The 19,714-nt window shown below is 39.8% G+C and overlaps 1 protein-coding gene across 2 annotated transcripts in view; it reads left to right on the top strand.

The window, feature by feature from the left end:
* Positions 1 to 19,714, top strand: part of LOC132335077 (cytochrome P450 7B1) — a 126,082-nt gene that overhangs the window by 1,025 nt on the left and 105,343 nt on the right. The window lies entirely within an intron of this gene.

The following is a 19,714-nucleotide window of genomic DNA, read 5'->3' as shown; positions in this document are numbered from 1 at the left end:
AGTGAAATGCTTGGCCACGTGAAGCCAGTACTCGATGCTCTTCAGTGTCTCTTCTGCAACTGATGAATAAGTGTGTGTAAGGCTGACGGAGGAGGAGTGAAGAAGGGGAGGGATCACTATTCACTGGATTGTTTGCTTATTCTTAATTCATAAAACGAGATGCGTAGAAAATAATAGATGTAATTCTGAATAGTAAACTGTTCCTTTTCCTAGTAATTGTAAGTTATTTTGCAAGATGCAGACAAGCAAATGCAAAAAATAAATTGCACTACTAGGTTCTAAAAAAAATTAGAAGGGCAGTCTGGCAAGTTTTAGACCAATATCCCTGACTTTGGGACCATGTATAGAATGAATTGAAAAACATTGAAAATTTGTGTTTTGATCCCAGAAGGCATCTGAAAACATAGAAGGGTTATTTCCGTGGTGTCTGGTTTGGAATCCTCATTTACATGTGATTTGACTTAGAGAGCCCAATCCATTCCTTAAATGAGACATCCATCCCAATGTTTGAGTGGGGTCATACCATAACATAAACTGCTTGACAGAGTAGTCTGCGATGATGCTTCATGCTTCAGCTCAGTTTATGAAATGGGCAGTTGGTGCTTGACAGGTCACTCCTCCTCATCATCATCCATGTTGCTCCTCTGACCCTCTGTGAGCTTATTCTGGGAGTTAAACATATAAAAACTATTTATTTTTTTATTGGTTTAGTTTGCTGCCAGTCTAGCTCCCTAAAGAACATCAGCACAGAAAACCAAAGGGGAGCTGGAAGGCAAACAGGATTGGGTGTCTTTAAAGCCAGAAGATATACTGCCTCAGCCATATTATAAATTGTGCCTGTCATTAGTTTAAATTCTAGTACAATTGTAAAAGAATCTTTGAAAATGGAAACAGGCAAAGCTGTTGCTTGTAAAGTTTTCAGCCAGATCTGAGTGGTAGGGAAAAAAAAAGGATCAAAGAACCCATTCTGAATTATTTTTATATCCCTTATGGCTGTAGAGTTTTTCAAGTGCAGTTTAGAGTCTACAGCAAAAGGGTTTGTGTCACAGCAGTATGATGTTATACAGAAGACCTCACAAGAAGGTGTATTGTCTTGTCCCAAAACCCAAACTGCTGTTTGATTAATTAACTACTTAAAAGCCTGTGCTGTTTCTCAGAACTGTACGGAGCACTAGTGAGCAAGCAACTGCAAGTAACAAATGGTAAAACCCATCAACCTCTGTGTGGTACAGCCCTCAGCAGAAGGTGCTGGTGTTGAGTACTGTCCTGCTCCAGTAAAATGTGCCATTAATTCTCTTTCTTTTAGCATAAAGAAAGAAAAGAAATTATGCATCGTCTGTAGAGATGCCCAGCAGCAGCCTGCTGATGTTCAACAACCATTTCTGATCTGTGGGAAGAAAAGCCATTCTAAGGGTGCAGTAGATTAAAAAATGGGGTTAGAGCTTAGTTCATGCTTCTCAAATTTGGTGCAAGTCTGTGATCTCTCTTGCTTATCAGTTTATCCATCCCCATGTGTCCTCCACATGGGGAGTGTTGGCAAATTACTCCATAAATAAATGCCAAAGTCAAGGCTGTGTTCCTGGTCGTGGATCATAGCCATTTGGACAGAAGAGCAGACAATGTGGAGCTTGCCTATGCTAGAAGAAATGTTGGTACTTCAGGCATGCATGTGCTCTTACACAAGTTAAGATGTTGCATTAATGTTGGCATGCTTGTAGCAGTGTGTAAACCCTGTGTAAGGGAATTGTTGTGTTTAAGGTACCAACTTTACCAGAATGATCAAATTTGACATCTTAACCACAGCCCTGCATGGATTCCATCAAGATTACCACAGTAGGCAAGTGTGCGTATATATAAATGAAGAGTAAGTAAATAAACATCACGAACTTGCACTTCAGAGTTCAGTGTGTTTGTTTTGCTGGATGATGCCTCTGTCCTGCTTGACTGAGGTGAAGCACAAGCACCTTTGTGGCTCTTGAGAGTTACACATCTAGGAGCATAATGAGGGTTTGTATACCCTGGAGAAGAGAACTTCCTAAATCCATCACTGATGCTCCTTAAGCAGATGTTACAGGATTTCACCTTTTTTGGTATAAGGTGCTTCCCCTCTTTTTCCTCTCAGGCTGAGGTGCTCATTACTGGAGCAGGAAAGGTGGTGTATTGGCTTAAAATTTTGTCAGAAAAGGTGTTGCTTTGACTTAATCTGCTGTTGCTTTTTTCTGTAATGCTGTTGACATAACCTGGCATTACAAGATTTGAGGCTGAATTCAGTACCAGTTTTCTCAGAGATAGAGTAGAAAGGAAGAGGAATTTCCTTTTGTATAAATGCTTATCATTTGAGTGCTTGTGGCAGTAATAACACAAAGGAGACTAATTGGAGTCTTTGCCAGGTTTTGTATCACAGATGGTGAAGAAAAAGAAGTAGAACAAAAGTTTCTGTAATCACAGAAAAAATTAATTTGAGTTAAACTCAATGTCAAATGAGTCTCGGTGCCTTCTGCATGCTAAGAGAGATCTCCCTCTTACTGGTTAGTGAAGAAAAGCCTATCTAGGCTGATTGCTGGAGAATGTGTTTTCTCCTGTGAGCGCTTCCATCTTGCTGCTGCATGAAAGTATTTCTGCTCTGGCAAAAGCTGATGATTTCATAGTCTGGAGACTGTACAGATTATATTCTCTTTTGCCTTCATGTTTTACCTCAGCCCCAGCTTCATGTGGTTTTCTTTTGGTGTTTTCACACTGCTTTTCCACTAGCTGTACACAGTCTTATGGAGCAGGAGGTGAGATGTCAGGTGAAGCTGACTCCCATTTGTCTTCCAGCAGTGATGCTGCCCAAGTCAGAGAAGGGTCCTTGAGATCTTCAGGGGCTGTGTCTCCTGCTAACTTCCATAGGTGTAGTACTACTCCACTTTTTTTTTTCTCAAATTGATATTTTTATTTGCTAGTGTTCATTGCATGTCCATGACTGAAAATTGTAACCAAGAATTTATGGAAAAGGCTGGGATATTCTCTGACTCCCTCTTTGAAGAGCAGATGCTGCAAATTAATAGGAAGAAGGGGCTTAGGCTAACCACAGATTAAAACCACTGCCTTAGGGGAGGGAAGAGGACAGTGGAGAGAAGTGGAACAAGAATTGTTGTGTCCCTGTTTATCTTGAAATTGAATTCTTCTCCTAAGGTTGTCATCCCAAAGTTTTTCAGATAAAGAAAATACAGACCAAACCTGGAAAAAGGTTCCTCATCAGAGGTTTATAACTGCTTGGAAAGTTAACACACCTCTGATGTGAGCTGCATCAATGACAGGGTTTGTAAAAGTTATTCCCTCTGCAATTCTATTGCTTTAAAATGAAAAAAGGTAGATTTATATTTTAGAATAGGAAGAAATTCTTTATGGTGAGGGTGATGAGACACTGGAAGAGGTTTCCCAGAGAAGTTGTGGCTGCCCCATCCCTGGAAGTGTTCCAGGCCCAGTTGGATGGGGCTTTAAATCACCTCATGGCAGGGATTTGGAACTAGATGATCCTTAATGTCCCTTCTAACCCAAACTGTTCCATGATTCTGTAGGTTTGTAGGGTTGGTATTTTAATTATTAGGAATTATCTTGATGGTCAGGATTACTTTTGAGGAATGCTATGATATGTGGCACATATTGTGGTGCTACTTGACAACAGTATAGGAATTTCTGTGCTGCATTAGATGGGATGTCTACCTTCTAATATATTGTTTCTGACCAGTTTCTAATGCATCAGAACATGGTATTAAAAAACCTCCAGACTTATACAGTGTAATTGTAGATTGAACATAAGAAGAATTGCATGATACATTTCTCAGAAGCGATTTTGCTGTGACCTGAGTTATGGATTTAAAGCCTTGTTGAAGCAAACTGTCTTTAATTTTCCCTTTTATTCTATATTTTAAAATACCTCTGATCTATACAATTACATAAATCTAAGATACTTTTCCCCAAAATTGCTCTCTTGAACCCAGACAGATATTGTTGAAAAGAATATAGATTTTGTCTTTGCCTTCAAGAACATCTTATCCTTCTCTGTGACAAGCTGTGAGCTTGCTAACAGCTCTCTTACCAAGTGAATTGTAGTTCACAAGATGTCATCAGCCTGTCTTTTTTACCACTTCTGCTAATTTAGGCAATATGTTAAGGTAGTTTTCAGTTGGAGGGAACATCAGGAAGGACAGATAGAAGGATACCAGAAAAATCTGACCTCTTCCTTCTTACCTTGGTCTCCTGCAGAAGCCTTTTTCTCCATTCTTTGATTGGACCTCTAGGGAGTGCACGTGTTTTTTTTTTTTTTGTTTACTGTCATTGTCCGCTCTTACTCCACTCTGAAAAGGACTGAAGACTGAAACTGTTTAAGGCAGAAAAGTAACCGTTCTGTTTCTTAAGTAGCCTTAGGAAACCTTTCTTTCTCACCATCACACTTGGGTTTTCTGTCAACTGTTCTCTCCTGTGCCAAGATGTGGTGGAAGCTTATTTCTTTGCTTGCTCCTACTGGTCAGAGCTTAAGTGAAGGTAGAATAAAATGAAGTCAGCAAAACTGTAACCTTCTCAAGGTGTACAAGTCTCCATTCACAGGGTGTTGGTTTTTCTTATGGCTCTAATAGACCTGGAGAGCCATTATATCATGGGCCTTGGACAGTAGTGTGTTTCAACACAGGTTTTTCTTTTTCTTAATTTTTTTTTTTGTGCAGCTTCTCATCCTTCTGATTTGTAGCGTGTGTGTCATGCAGATTTTGAGTTCCACTTCCTACCAGTACTTTGAAGATGGCACTAAAGATAAGACCTCTTTTAGAAGATAATGAACCTTCCCAGTGCTCTCTGATTTACAGAATTCTTTGCTTAAGGTACACTGCCACCTAGCAACAGTTTCCCTTCCCTCCCAGTTTTCTTGACCTACTTTGTTGGGGGTTGTTCAGCTTTATAGTTTATACCTGGTCTGGCCTTGATCAGCATCCAGAACCCATCAGTAGTTGCCATCCTGGTAAATGTATATGTGTGAGAGGTGGAGATATTTTTAGTGGCAATAAGAACTGCTAGCTTCTGCTTTCTGACTAAAGTACAATAGTTTATACTTTCATGGGGTTTTTTCCTCCTCATATTTCTGTGGAAAGGGCCTATTATTTATTTTTTTTCCCTTGGAATTACTGATTTTGCTTTCTTCTCTTCTTTATTCTTTGGAGCAAATAAAATTAAAGGGTGAGAATTAACGGAAATTGCTTTCAGCTTTTTTTATTATTCCCATGCAACATGAAGCATGGAGTGTCCATCTAGAGCACTGTAAACAAACACACAGAGCTTACAGAAAGTTTTGAACAATTAACCCTTCTGCTCCTCTTCCAAGCTGATAGTCCCAAAGGTATGAATGAGGACAACCCACGTGAATATATAGTGCTTCAAAAATTATATTCATGCTTGCCTCTATATTTAGAGGAAGAAAGCAAGCTGGTTGGCAAATCTTAGCTGAAACGTTACAAATAAAGGCTGGTTTGAAGGAAGACAAAAAGGGGCAAATCCTAATCCAAGTGTCCCCTGACATGAGCTATGAACTACTTCTCCTTTAAGCATCATGGTGAAGTTTGCCCCCCGATGTGTTTAATAACTGGTGATGTAACTGGAGAGCTGCATCATCAGGTGACTGCAGGATTTCCTGGAGTCTCGACTCACAAAGCTACCTGGGTCTCAGCTCCCTCAGGAGGGAGTCACTGGGATGCAGGGACTTTGCTAAGTCCCAAGCTTGCAGTCTTGCTTGTGGACTCCTCCTCACTTCCCCTACTGTAAATTGGAGGTCAGTGTGGTCTCTTGATTTACAGAAAACACAGACAAATGCTTCACTGGGCACTCAGAGAGTTGTCAGAGATGCTGAAAAGAATTCTTGCATGATATAACTGCTCAACATATGCTGAGGAACTGTTGCCTGTCCATCCCTTTCTCCTGTACGCTGAAATGCAATTTTAGGTGTTGCATTTTTGCAATAGTCAGCTAAGTTGTTGGATTGTGCCAGCCGCTTTAGGGTTTTGCTCAGTTATGAGAATTATGGTCCCATATAAAATTGTTGGTTGTTTGGTTGGTTGGTTGGTTGGTTGGTTTTGGGGTTTTTGTGTTTTTGTTTTTTTTCTGTTGTGGGGGTCTTTTTTCCCAGTCAAGTGTTTTGATTAAGAAGTTGGGCAGGGCTTGTTTTGATAAAGTAATATAACTGTTCTTAGCACTCCATCTAGTCACTTATTTAACTTAGTGCATTGTAATGCCAGAGAGTGGGGGAAATACAGAAGCTAAAGGAAACAGCATACGTGCAATGTTAATACACTATTTGAAGTTAAGGAAAATCTCACTGTTAAGTTGGCAGTCTTTTTCTCTTTTATCCAAGTTTTATAGATCTCCTTGGTATTGGAGCCAGACTTGGAACACATTTTCCTGACTTCTAGTTTTGTGCTTTAACTTGCTGCCTTTTCTTTCCAAGACATTTACCATATATGTATGACATTATAGCTGTCTGGTAAACTAACTTTTTCAACCATGAGGCAGATTTTGAATTCTGATTTCAAACTTCAGTAGTGTTCTTTTTCTTTCCCCATCTTTTACTGATCCTTTTACAAGAAGCATGTAGGATTTTAGGCTAATATCCATTTGCATGCCGTCTGGGTGAATTTTGGCTGACTGAGAGTCCCATAAAACAAAAGTTTCCTCTTTACAAACCACATGGATCTTGGCTGTAGATATTCAGTCCCTTTCTCCACAAACTGTTTTTAATGGTGCCAGATTCTTCTGTTTCTTCTCCTTGTTTGGCACATGTCAGGAAAAAAAAATCTTGGCTCTTGTATAGAACATATCTTGTTTCCTCTTAACTGCTCGTACTTTCTATTCGTAATTCAAATCAGCACAAAAATGCTATGGTTGTGCTTCTCATGATTTAATCTTGTAGTTTCCTAAGCAATATTCCAATTCTCTTAAAAAAATAATGCTCTCTCATACTGTAGGCCTAGTGGTAGGAGGTTCTAGCCCAATGCAATGGATGCGTTCCTGTTGATTTTGGAGAATATGCATGGAGTCCTGGCAAAGTGGCCTGCTGAAGCCTGTGGAGGCACGTGGAGAAAGAACAGATGAGCAAAATGAAGCTAAAATGGGGTGTTACAGGAGTACCCTCTCCACCATCCATCCAGTTTCCCCTTTCTGACACTGCAGTGAAAACCTGGAATCCAACACAGCACTTTGTAGACTCATGTCCATAGTGGGTGGTTGAAGAAGTGTCTCCTTCCTGGCCCATGGCAGCCCAGGGATCTGTCAGAGAGCCTGCGTGTGTTTGTCACAAGCTACTCATTTTCCTTGCTGACCGCCTTACTCCACACCCTTTGAGCTCTTGCATGAGTCAATGTGCTTCTGATGGCGAAGGCAGAGTGCAGCACTGTGAAGTGTGGCTGTCTGTTTTATTGTGGCTCCCCAAAAAATCAGCAAACTGCTTGGTGGCCTGCTCTTTCCTTACCCCATTGTCTTGCTTCTTATAAGATTGTTCCCCAGATTTCTCCTGAGTGGTCATTACAAATTTTTATGTAACTTGCCTTGTCTGAAATGATTTGGACAAAATTAGAATTTTTTCAATGATATGTTAAAAAAATTGTCACAGAAAATTGCCACATTACTTTTTGAAGTGATAAAGTATTTTTAAAAAAATTATAGTCAAATTTCAGCATGGTGTGAGAATGCAAAAGTTTTGCAATTATTAGCTCTGGCAGCTCTGTTTATTTAAAAAACCAAAAACCAAAACCAGCCCAAATATTCCATAACATTAAAAAACTATTGCAAAAGGGCGGGTCTGCCCCTTTGTCACAGTGTGCTGCTGTAATCTGTGAAGGCTACAGAGGGATGGTCTCCAGCTTTTTAACAGGGCCCCAAGGAAAACAAAAAAATATATTTAGAAACTCCTATTTAATCAGGTTAACAAAAACAGGGTGCTTAGGAAAGAAGGACAATTGCTACTGTCTCCTCAGAGAGAATTTTGAATGACTTCCATTGCTGGCCTGCTCACCTGTAGTGTTTGGTCATCATCCCTAGTTGGAAAGTACTGCTCTGTGTTTTCTTCTTCAGTGCTGGCCTGGCTTTTCAGGTTACAATAGCTTGTCTTCAGAGCTTCTGGTGTGAGATAGATCATAGCCATGCTAATTCTCTCCAGCTGGTTTTTCAGCATCAGAAGCTTTGGTAGTCACATTTGGGAAGCTTCTCTAAAAATAGCTCAAAGAGTGGATTGATGGCAAAGCATAATTTTTCCTTCAGTTGTTCAGGAACTGATCTGCAGTATTTACTTAGCTCAGACATACACTTCATTAAGACAGAAAAATTATACTTCATTAAGACAGAAAAATGTCCATGGAAGATTTACTTTTGTTTTGGTAGGTACTAATATTTGTAAATTGTTTCCAGTGCATTATGTGTTTCCTCCATATCCCTCTCAAAAACTTCTGTTAGTCTATTGGAGCAATTTTTTTAATGTTTTTAAAAGATTTTAAGATGACTAGGTTAGTTTAAGCATAACCATTGTGCTTAAATAGCAAATTTTCAGACCTACAGCTGAGGGTGAGGCGTGGTGCCAGAGCCCGTGCTGCAACATTCATCTGCGATTCCTGTTTAAAAAGTAGCAGCTGTGTAGCTCTACCAGAAGTGAAAATGTCTCAGTTCAGGAGTCGTCCAAGAACCAATTGTAAAACATGATGAACCCACTGAACTGATATTTGGGAAGAAAAATGAAAGTACTGTGAGAGCTGGCTTGGATGTGGTGCTCTTTTTAACCTTAAGTAGATGCCTGAAAGATTCTGATTGAACAGCAGTAGGACTTAGATGTGTGTATCTGATGATGAAATGGAGCCCATAGTGCATGACTACACAAAAGATGTTGAGGCTTCTCAGTGACAATTGCCATCACAGTGTCTGTGACTGATGGTGATTCATTTCTAGGCCCTGGAGCAACGGCAACAAGCCGGGGTCAGAGCCTGGGCTCCTTCCGAGGACCAAATGAGGGAGACTTGGAGTTTGTGTCCTAGCAGCTTGCACGTAATATCCTTTAAAGCCAGGTTAAATTATCTGTCACTGTTAAGGCTCGACACAGAATTGTTCACAGCAGGACTGGAGAGGTTCCCCCTGTATGTCAGTGCTCAGTGGCTTGGGAAACAGCTGCTTGCGCAGTGTCTGGTTTTGTGGTTGAACAGACAGCTCAATTTCTGGCATTGCTGCTTTAAGAGACAAAAATTATAATCAAGCTTCAAAGAAATCTTGCATATGTGAATGAGTCAGAATTATTTTTTTCTTCTATAAGCTGTTTAGTTTCTTGCATCTTTATGTAGTGAAAACACTGCTAGATCCTACTTGGTATTACCACCTTATGAGTGAAGGGACTTTTTTCACAACCTTTGGACTTCCTTACACAGAACCACATCAGCTATAATAAATTCAGAGCCTTAAAAACCTGTTGTTATGAAGACTTTAAAATAAAACTGTGCGGGTTGTGTCTGTTCAGTGGTAAGAAGCTAAAATAAGACAATGCTGAGATCTGTTGGGCTCAAAAGAAAGTTCAGGTTTCCTGCTTTCATGATCTCCATTCCAGAAGGAAAGCTTTGTGTTTCTATCTTGGAATCCCAAGTCTAATTAAGCACAGTTATTGTGACCCATCCAGTCTTACTTCCCACATAGTCTAGTCCTTTGCAATGTCTCCTGCATTTGCTATATTAAATTGTTGTTGTGTTTGAACACAACTGTGCATAGAAGGATGTCCTGCCTTTGGTTTATTTTTTACTTTGAGGGATGTTCTTACCATTCTGTTTTCACTTTTAGAAAAGAGAGTGGGTTCACTCTCATTAGTGAATGTATCTATCCTTTGAAACATTGAGGAGATTTAAGCAAAAGTTATGAAAAATGTCCTGAGATGTCATCCACTACAAACAAGTTCATCTCCTGTTCAAAGTATTAAATACTGCTGTTGCGAATAAATGCCTGCTTAAAGGCAAGTGTATATTTAAAGGCGTGGGCAAGTTCATCTGACACATCTTTACTTGTGCCTCAGTGGCAATTTAGTGTGGACTGAAGAAACTTGCTTTTTGTGTTTTCTTCTCCACTGCCAAGAATGTTTGTGTGGACCAATTTATGTGGGCTGCGTGCTGCTGCTCTGTAGTCTCTGCATTGCATGCTTCTTCATTGTTTTGAGAAAAAGATCAGCCAATTCTTTTAACGAAGACTGTAAAAGCCAGAGATAATTCAAATGGGACCAGATGAACCGGTGCTTCATTTTTTTGCTTAGACATAAAAAAAATCTTGTTTGTTTTGTTTTGTGCACTATTTCAACATATTTTGTTATTAATAATATCTCTGAGACTATTGTTTAGGAGTGAGGCATATGTGTTATCTCATGCCTCCAAATCGTGTTGCAGCAGTTCCAGATGCACTGTTATTAAATGCACTGTAGAAATGCACCCAGAAGAAATGTGAGGTATAAAGCTGTTTAAACTGTAGTGAGACAGTTGGTTTCATCAAAATGAAAGCCCAGGAAGATTTTTCTTGTAATTGTTTTTAGCACAAGTACTATGTGCTGATTTGGAACATCAGATAGTTTCTGTTGTTAGACCATGTGAAAAAAACCCTTCCATATGTGCATATAGTTGCAACTTCATAGGTAACTGGTGGTGTTGGAAATGTTGGTTTTGGTCCCTTGGTCATTGGATTGACGACTGCACACCTGGCTCAGTTCTCAGTGAATGACTGTGGTGTTGGAAGTGACTGGAAGATGGAAATCCCCATGTGTGCTATGATGGGGGTGGATTCCAAAGTGAAGGCTGCCTTAGGATTCCCATGTGTGCAGGGCATTTTCACCCCCACAGCTTTTGTTCAGTGGTCAGGATCCAAAGCTGTGGGTGACAAAACCCCTGCTGTTGCCACATGTGACCATTTGTACCTCTGGTATCCTGTTTTGTCCCAGGTGCAGTGATCATTTACAGCTGCATATTCAGCCCTGCTGTGTCAGATCCTCCTTTTTACTTTTTGTGGCAAATATCAAATTATCTCCTTAAAGGCAGTAGGGTGCTAGAAAGTCTCTCCTCATGGCAGTCAGTTGTTTTCTTAAGATTGTGGAAGGGGTGGATTAGTTAATTGCCTGCAGAAGTATGAATTTTACTGCAAGTCAGCATGGAATAACATAGAATCATAGAACCATAGGTTGGTTTGGGTTGGAACAGGCCTTAAAGATCATCTATTCCAGCTCCCCTGTCATGGACAGGGATGCCTTTCACTAGATCAGGTTGCTCAAAGCCCCATCCAACCTGGCTTTAAACACTTCCAGGGATGGGCATCTTGTCCATCCTGGGGCAGTCTGTTTTAGCAGACATCTCTTTCATTTTCCCGGGTTGGGTCAGTCAAAGCAGCCTCAATAAATAAGAGTTTCCATGCTAAATTTCTCAGAACTGCTCTGTTTAGGGGGAAGCAACCAGCACATTTGGATTGCATCATACGGGTAAGGTTCTTAGGCTCTTTTGCAATCTTTTCATAATGATTACAACCTGACTGCAGAGTGTGGCTGCTGTGTAGCACTAGATTTATGTCACTAAAGGATAAAGTCTGTATTTCTCACTCCTCACTTTTTCAGCAGGCTTTATGTTTTGTATCATCCATTTTATTCTGCTAGATATTAGAGTACTTTTTTTTGGTTTGATCTCTCAGTTCACTTTTTTTACTGTCCACAAAATTCATTGTGCTCTTTAGTAATTGTCTTCATGAATTCTCATTGCTATGCTCAGAGAGTAAGCTAGGCTAATGAGAGCCTTTTTTTTTCATTTGAGTGAGTTTTGCTAATTGCTTTTATCAAACTGGAACCTGTAAGGGGATTTTCTGTGGACAAAATGACAACAAAAAGATGAAGTGCTTTTGTTGGTAAGTCACCTGGCAATTCCTCATGGATCCTCAGTGTCGCTGTCAGCTAACATGAGTGACTCCTTAACGCCCAGTGCCTCTAATTGCCCTTTATTTCCTCTCTGTTTTCCTTGTGTGGGATTTCTCAGTTGATGGGATGAAACTTGAAAGCAGGTTGTGATGGAGTGCATCTCCAGTCAGCAGTAGAAAGAATAAAAGAATGAAATTAGGATGGTCAGCATGCGTCAGGAAGAGAAATTTCATCCAGCCTCCGTCCTGTTGTCCTGTCGTCCTGTTGTCCTGTTGTTGTGGCTGATCCCTTGCCATCTCAGTTCATAACTTGTATTGCTACTTCCCTAACAGCTCAGCTCATGCCAGGACCCTGTCACTAAGGGTGGAGACCTAAGGGGTAAGGACTTCAACACTTACCCTATTCAAAGGCTCTCTGCTTTCCCAATGATCAGTTTGTCTCCATCTCCTTCCCCAAGTCTTGCTTACTGTAGTGAACACCACCCTTAGCACTCATGTACCCCAGAATTTTATAATTATTTTCAGCATGAGGCTAGCATAAGGTTTTGTGAAATTCTAAGAAAGCATAATTGAATCAATTTCAAGCCCCAGAAATGAGATGGCAGCTGTTAGTTGAATGTATCTAAAAGGTGACAGCCTCCTTGAGTCTTGGGTTTACCTGTGTTCTAGCTTTTGAAGAAAATTTTCATTGAACCTAATACAGTTTATTAACCCATTTAAATTATTGATGTTTACAAATTTCGCTAGGCTTATGTTAAATCAAGATATATTTGGATTTTTTTTTTTTGTCTTGCTTGAAGTTTTCCCCTTGAGCTCTACTGTAGTCCTTTATTATGTTTGACTTTGTCAAGAGTAGCTTGAAAGCTTTTTGCCTTTTCTGCCATACCTGCCTTCTGCAAGACTCCTTACAGGAAGGGATTAGAGCCATTGCTATTCTCTTCATTTATATAATTCTGTCATTGCCTTGACATCAGCGTAATCTTCTTGACTGGCTGATCAAACTGATTTTCAACAGTTTTAGACAGAGTAAAAAATTAGTGCATTTAGGTCTTCCTTGATTTTTCTGGCAGTTTTCTCTGTCACTCAAACTAACAGTTTTTTCTTTATCTCAACTCCCTTTTAGTTTTTTCTGTGCTTCTTTCTTGTATCTACTAGAGCTGTAATTTTCTAACTTTTAGATCTTTAATTCTTCTAATCTTATGTCAAAGTAGTTAACAAGTGATAACAGACCCTTATCAGACTTTGTATTATTTCAGCATTCAACATGAATTTTTGGCCTTACTTTAGACATTTGAGATTTTCTACAAATTTCGATAAACCTGAGATTTTATTTTTTGGATATTTACTCACAGCATAGAGCTTTGATGGTAGCTGCATCTTAATCATACACCCAAATGAAATCTCTTCTGTAAGTGGTGTGTGTAGATTTAGCCTTTTTGTGGTTCATAGCACATCAGTAACAACTGAAATACTATTGCAGGAAGAAAATCTGTTCAAAATCACAGCAAATCCTGCTGCTGTAGGCTTCAGAAAAGGGAGAAATGCTCTGGTTTGTAGTGCTGTTTCTACCATGAAGTGGCTTTGGATTTTGTTACAGAGGAAGGGTTTGCAATTTTACTTTGCAGGATGAAAATACACAGTAGTTAAGGGTGCCTTTGGGATAACTGCAGACTCTGTATTCTTGGTGACATGACCAGCAAAAATTTTCCAACCTGGCTGCATTAGATGGGTTTGTGGTTTGTCCCTCCACCAGGGCTGTGCCTGCAGAAGCCCTCTGGCAGTGGCAGCAGAACCTGGGCATGCAGGGGGTTGCTGTGGTAGCTTTTTCTGGTTGAGGAGCCACCTTTGCATGTCTGTTTGAGACATGTTTGCTCACATGGAATTTACTGATGATTAGGGCAGACCAGGCCATACAGGAAGGAGTGAAAACCTTAATGCTAAAGACATGCAGCCTGACCGTGCACAAGTTCTGTGCTTTTGCTGGACTTCATGATCTCACCATGTTTACATGTGGTGACTTACCTCATGTGTAAAGGATAATACTTGACAAGTTTAGTTTGGATTCACAGAAGTCCCCTTGCATTCTGATTCATTGAATTGCTGAATGATGGCTCTTTATAAGTCTTTTAATAGTTTTGGTTTTAGTGAGACTTGAGCGTCTAAGTGGATCAGAAGCTCAAGTGTTTTGACATATCAGCACTTTCATGCTGAGGCAAATGTGAATTTCTGGTTTGATGGTATGATACAGATTGTACAGCAGTATTTCCTCTCCTTAATTTCTGGGGGGTGGGGTGAGGGGGGAATGTGGTTCTAATGTTATGCTTTCAACAGAATTTCAAAGTTCATTGAGGATGAGACCACTTCTTGTTGGTAACTGAGGTTACTTAAAAAGAGCACTTTCACTTCCGTCTACATACCCATGCAGGATGATAGCTTTCAAGACTGGGGCTGGTTGCAGGTTTCCTTTTATATGCAACACCACTTATGTTTGAATTCATGGATTGCATGGAATTGTAATGGCCACATGGCCCTGATCATGAGGCAACCTCTTTTCTCATTCACAAAAATGTGAAGCAATGGCATGTTTCTCAAACTCCCTCCTGGGTCTGTAATGCTATCAGCTGCCTGTGGCTAGACAGAGTTCCTATTTCTGCTAAACCTACCCCTTATTTTTCTTTCCATGAGTTGGCATGCTTGTGCTTAACCACACTGGCTAACGAGTCTGATCTGGCCTTTCCCAGTGGGATACTAACTTTTTAAAAGCAATCTGAAGCTTGTTCCCCTTTCATGAAAAATATGGGGAGGTGTAATCCTGCTGACTTACACAGAACAAAAGTACTCTGTTTGAGTTGTTGAGAAGGTTGAAGTCCTTAGAGCCTTTTTGCAATTGTAAACAATAAGATGCAGAGTCAAGGACTTCTGTCTGTGAACCAATCAGATGTGAATTTTCTTTAAACATGATGATGAAACTAATAACATAGTTGCTAAATGTCACGGAGTGGCTTTTGACCCACAAAGTTTTTCTGATGTTATAGTGGTTTTTCTTTTTTTGTTTTGAGCATCTAGAATCTAAGATATAACTTCTTCAACAAAATCCATCCTGAGCTTGTGAGAGCTTCCCAAGAGAAGTTCTTCATGTAGCTTCCAGCTGAACAGATTGTTACTGTCAAATTTTTAAGAATTTCTTGTGGTCACTTTAGTACAATATAGTTCCTTCTATAGTTTGAACAAAAGTAGTAAAAATAATGGGCTTTTCCTATTGTGAAATGTGCCTGTGCTTCTGTGCACGTCTTCCCACAGAAACCAGCTGTGAGAGGAGAGGGAAGGTAGGCTGGCGGGAATCCCAGTGTACTCATGGGGTGAGTCACAGGACCCAGTCATTGTCCGAGAAGCAGTCTTTGTCCTACTCTGCAGACAGAGCCACACAGAGCTTAATTATTAATTTTAATTTTTTTTCAAAATTGAAAAAATTTGCCTCATTTGTGATCAGATTCATGCCATTGCAATCATGAGGAGTGTGCCCTCTGCTCTGTTTTTCCTTACCATCGGGAACATCACTCCTCCTAAACCTGATGTTCAATCCTTAACTAGCAGTTTCTACTTCAAATTTAAAATCATTCCTTTTTTAGGTGTTTTTTCCTAAAATAATGAAGATTGAAATAAATGAGAAGACAACTCCAGGGTTGTGGGAATTCAGCACATCACTCTTCATGTCCAGAGTTACGGAGAGAACCCTTGAGGGGCTCGGAGGACCTGGAATGTTGCCAAAAGCACCTGGTAGCTTGACTTTGACCCTTCTAGGGATGTGCCACGTGTGTATGAGGACATGGGAGTTGGGTTTGAATGGTGCAGGAATGATATATTTATAGTTTGAAATATAGGTTTTAGGGTTTTGGTACAGGGGGGTTATGGAGACAAGATGGAGGGATCAGGGTTCTTCATGGTTCTGCTTTCTTCTTCTTGTCATCCATCTTCTGTGGTGATGTTGGCACTTGTGGATTGGTTCATGGTGAAGGTGCACTTGCTAACAAGGGTGAAGGGTATTGGGAATAAAAGGTAAATATGTTTTACATAGTTTTTACTATAAAAAGACACGGCCGCCCCGTGGGCGGTCAGAGTGCCTTTGGCTGCCTTGCTGGTCAGATCCCGGCTGGGCAGAGAGAAAACTCTGTAGATAAAAAATAATAAACAATCAGAAGACTGAAAAACTAAAGAGTCCAGATTTGTCCTTTGAAGCACGGGCTGCAAAGAACCATCCTACGCATGTCTGGGCAGAGACAGCTGACCCGACACAGGGGGTAAAATGAGAAAGGTGTAGGGTAGGTATTTCTATTGGGGTAGAATAGGTGGTAAAGCTTTTGGAAACAAAGAGAGCTGATGAGAAGAGAATTGCAGACTGAAAACCCCTACTCTCTTTTGACTACTGTCAGACTCAAACATTGCTGCAGTCTTAGCCTGCTAATTAACCACAACAGATACATTACGGATGCTTGTAAGTAAGCAGTTTTCCTTTAACACTGGTTTAACTCCTGAAGATATTATTTTAAGTGCTTTTTTTAATCTAAGCTTTGCATTCATTTACCTGTACTGTTTGGTGTCGCAAATATTGATAGAAGTTTCATGGGAAACATCTTTTATGAAGTATCAAAACATAGGTCTTGTCAGCCTACAGCATTATGACAGTGACTTTTAAAAGGAGAAGATCTCTTCTTCTTTTTTCCATAAAATTGATTTCCATTGCTTGCTATTTTCTTTAGTGTCAATTACCATTTGTTATCAAGTCAGGCACTTGGAGATGTTGGAACTGAAAGTGCAGTACAACTTCTCTAAAGTGAGTTTCTTTCGTATAAATGTGTTGAAATGTATGTGTTTTCAGAGTTCACTTAAGATATTCTGAGCTTGCATTTTTCCCTTTTTTTTTTCCTTAAACCACAAAACATGTTAGGCAGCCAAACTGTAACCAATCTTTGGCTTTTTTCAGATTGTGATTTGACTCCCCAGCATGACTGTGGGGCTGCTTTGGCAGTGCTGGAATAGTGCTGTTTGTGTGCTCTATTAATGATCTCTAAATTATATCATCTGTGGTGGGCTGTTCTGATTCTTGGTACCCGAAGGTCATCTTGACTTTGCTGCTGCAGTGATGCCACACTGGGACTCAAATGAGTTTTGCTTCAACACTGAAATAAAAATTCTGAGTGTTCAGCACTAAATTTCATGGCAAAATTTAGTTCATTATTGCACTGTCATATAGTGCTGTCAGAAACTTTAACCTCTTTTTACAGCCTGATTAGTCAGGAGTTCAGTGAGTAGTTAGTTCATCCACACTTGGGTTTCCACACTTTGTGTCACCTGCTGTTTCTCAGCTTTGTGTGTGAGAGCACCTGACATACACATCTCCCTAGAAAACCTAGCTAGTTCCTCACCCTCATGCCAATGCCAGGGGTGCTTTGAGGATCCAGTCTGGTTTTCATGTCCTTTGCAATATTTTTGGACTGATGGACTTTGGAGACCTCACTGAAGTTGCCCATTTACTGCAGAGATTTGGTGTATGCTGTATGCTGGGTGCATCTCACGGAGCAAGGAGTGCCTCCATTGCTCAGCAGGGAACACCCTGTTGTGTGAGTAGGTTTTAAAATTTTTTTTCAAAAAAAGTAATTAGAAACTTATCAGGGGGAAACTTGTGTACAAGATAGGATGGCTTGGATTTTCTCATGGATGAAAAATTACGGTTCTGTAATAAGCGGGAGTAACAGAAGAGGGTTGATACAGTATTAAGAATACAGTCATTTCATCTTGTCTTATTAAAAGTGATGACTGTAACAAGAATTTATACATTTTTTAATCAGGAAAGAATATGGAATAAAGACCTTCAGGCAACTTGTTTGTAATTCTACTAAATGTACTCTGCCTCACATAAAAAGTTGATAAGTCTTTTTTGCTCTGCAAAATCCAAATGAAAATTGCTTTCCATTTTTTCAACCTGGTTCTTCTGCCAGATTTGTTATGTTGGGAACATGATGTGGTGAAAAAGGCATCTGTAACCTCAGGCTCTCAAGAAAAGGCCCATGTTTTATACATTATTCTCTTCTCTTCGATGGATACCTTCTAGGAAATGTCTTTGTTAGTTGTTCTTTTTTTCCAGTACAGAAATACTGCTTCAACATGTTCTGTGCTGAAATGTCAGCGTTGTGCTGTTGTGTAGGTGGTAGTATGTATTATACACAGTTTTCAAAACCTGAATAATCAGTGATGTGCATGACTTTGCCAGGGAAAACAAATGGCTGTGTCATTTTGATTTCGGTATATCAAGAAAATGTAACCTATAAAAGTTAATTAGCATTCTTCCAGAAGGGGGTTGTTTAACTAACATCTTTATTTCCATGTTTTCAGTTTTGTCAGAAGTTGGAGGGGAGTGTATTATTCTGTTGCTAATGTATACCCATAGATTTGCAGAGTATTTCACAGAGTTTTATCTACCATGCATCTGTCCTTCATTTCAGCAAATGGATAGATTTTTTTCACTGACTTGAACAACCACTTAAATCCACTGAAAAATTTTATTCAGTCTTTCATGTGATTTTTTTACATAGTTTTTTATAAATAAAATTCCTTGAGGCTGGTAGTGTTCATGTTATCTATCAAAATGAGGTTTTGCCAGTGATTTTAACAAAAGAAATCCTATAATTTGTTGCTGAAATCCTGACCATCTGCATCACTGGTCACTGCAGTGAGTTGATGTATCTCCACCTCTCATGAATTTGGTTCTCTGGTAGGCTCAGTTCTTCCCATTATCCTGACTATTACTGTCATTGTGTGCACAAAAGTTTCTGGTCTGAAACAAAACTGAAGTTTGGGCACCCATGATACTGAATGAAGCAATCTCACTTTATTTTTGTGTATAATTGCAATTCATTAGCCTTCCTCCATCACTTTAAAAACTAACTGAGAGAAGGTGTAGCTATTTGCACACCAGCATTACATAACTGAGCTAAGTCATAAAAATTTGAGATCAGGTTTCTCACACACTGGCTTCTTGTCCACTGTTCTGTAAATGCACGCTTGAGACTTTAATTTTGGAGTCAACTGTGATCTTTTGTTACAAAACTATATATTGAAATGTTTGGTGTCCTTTAATGCAAAGCACAAATGGTGGCTGGAGGTTGTGCAGAGACTTCAGCATCATAACTGCCTATGAAATCACCTCTCCTCCTTGCTTAACCAAGCCACAGGGAGTTGGAGATCCCTAGGTTTGGCTGAAAAAGTGATCAGGAGAAAATATTGGAAAGATAGTGGGATGTTTTTAGTCAGAGTGAGGGACAAGTGAACAAATGGTGGCAGGGGGAGGGACTGGGGGCAAAGGAATTTGACAATTAACAGTGCATGGAAGACTGAATGGTAAGCAAAGTGCTGTTGTTTCTGCCTTACTATTTTTCAGAAGACATTTCTGTGTTGCCTGGTTATGGTTAGGCCTCTTCAGAGTATAAGGTGTTTGATTTTGTCATCTTTTTGATTATAAATCCACATGTCTGGGAGAGCATCTACTCTGACCCTTTTCTAGAAATGGGCCTTAGCATTTCACTTGGTGGTCCAATACTATCATGTCTTTAGAGAGTATGCATCTCCCAGACCATCCCTGTGCTTTCCTGGGAGCCAGCTCCTTTTCTTCCTCATCCTCTTGTTTAAAATACCATGTTTATAGCAAGGGTTTGTTGTTTCCCTGTCACTGGTGGTTGCTATGTGTTTCTCTGAGATGAAAGCCTGCTTAGTTTTTTCATTTATCTGAATTTTT

Source organism: Haemorhous mexicanus, chromosome 1 (genome assembly GCF_027477595.1).
Source record: "Haemorhous mexicanus isolate bHaeMex1 chromosome 1, bHaeMex1.pri, whole genome shotgun sequence".
NCBI lineage: Eukaryota > Metazoa > Chordata > Aves > Passeriformes > Fringillidae > Haemorhous > Haemorhous mexicanus.
Note: the sequence above shows the minus strand (reverse complement) of the source record. Positions and strands in the feature narration are given on the sequence as shown.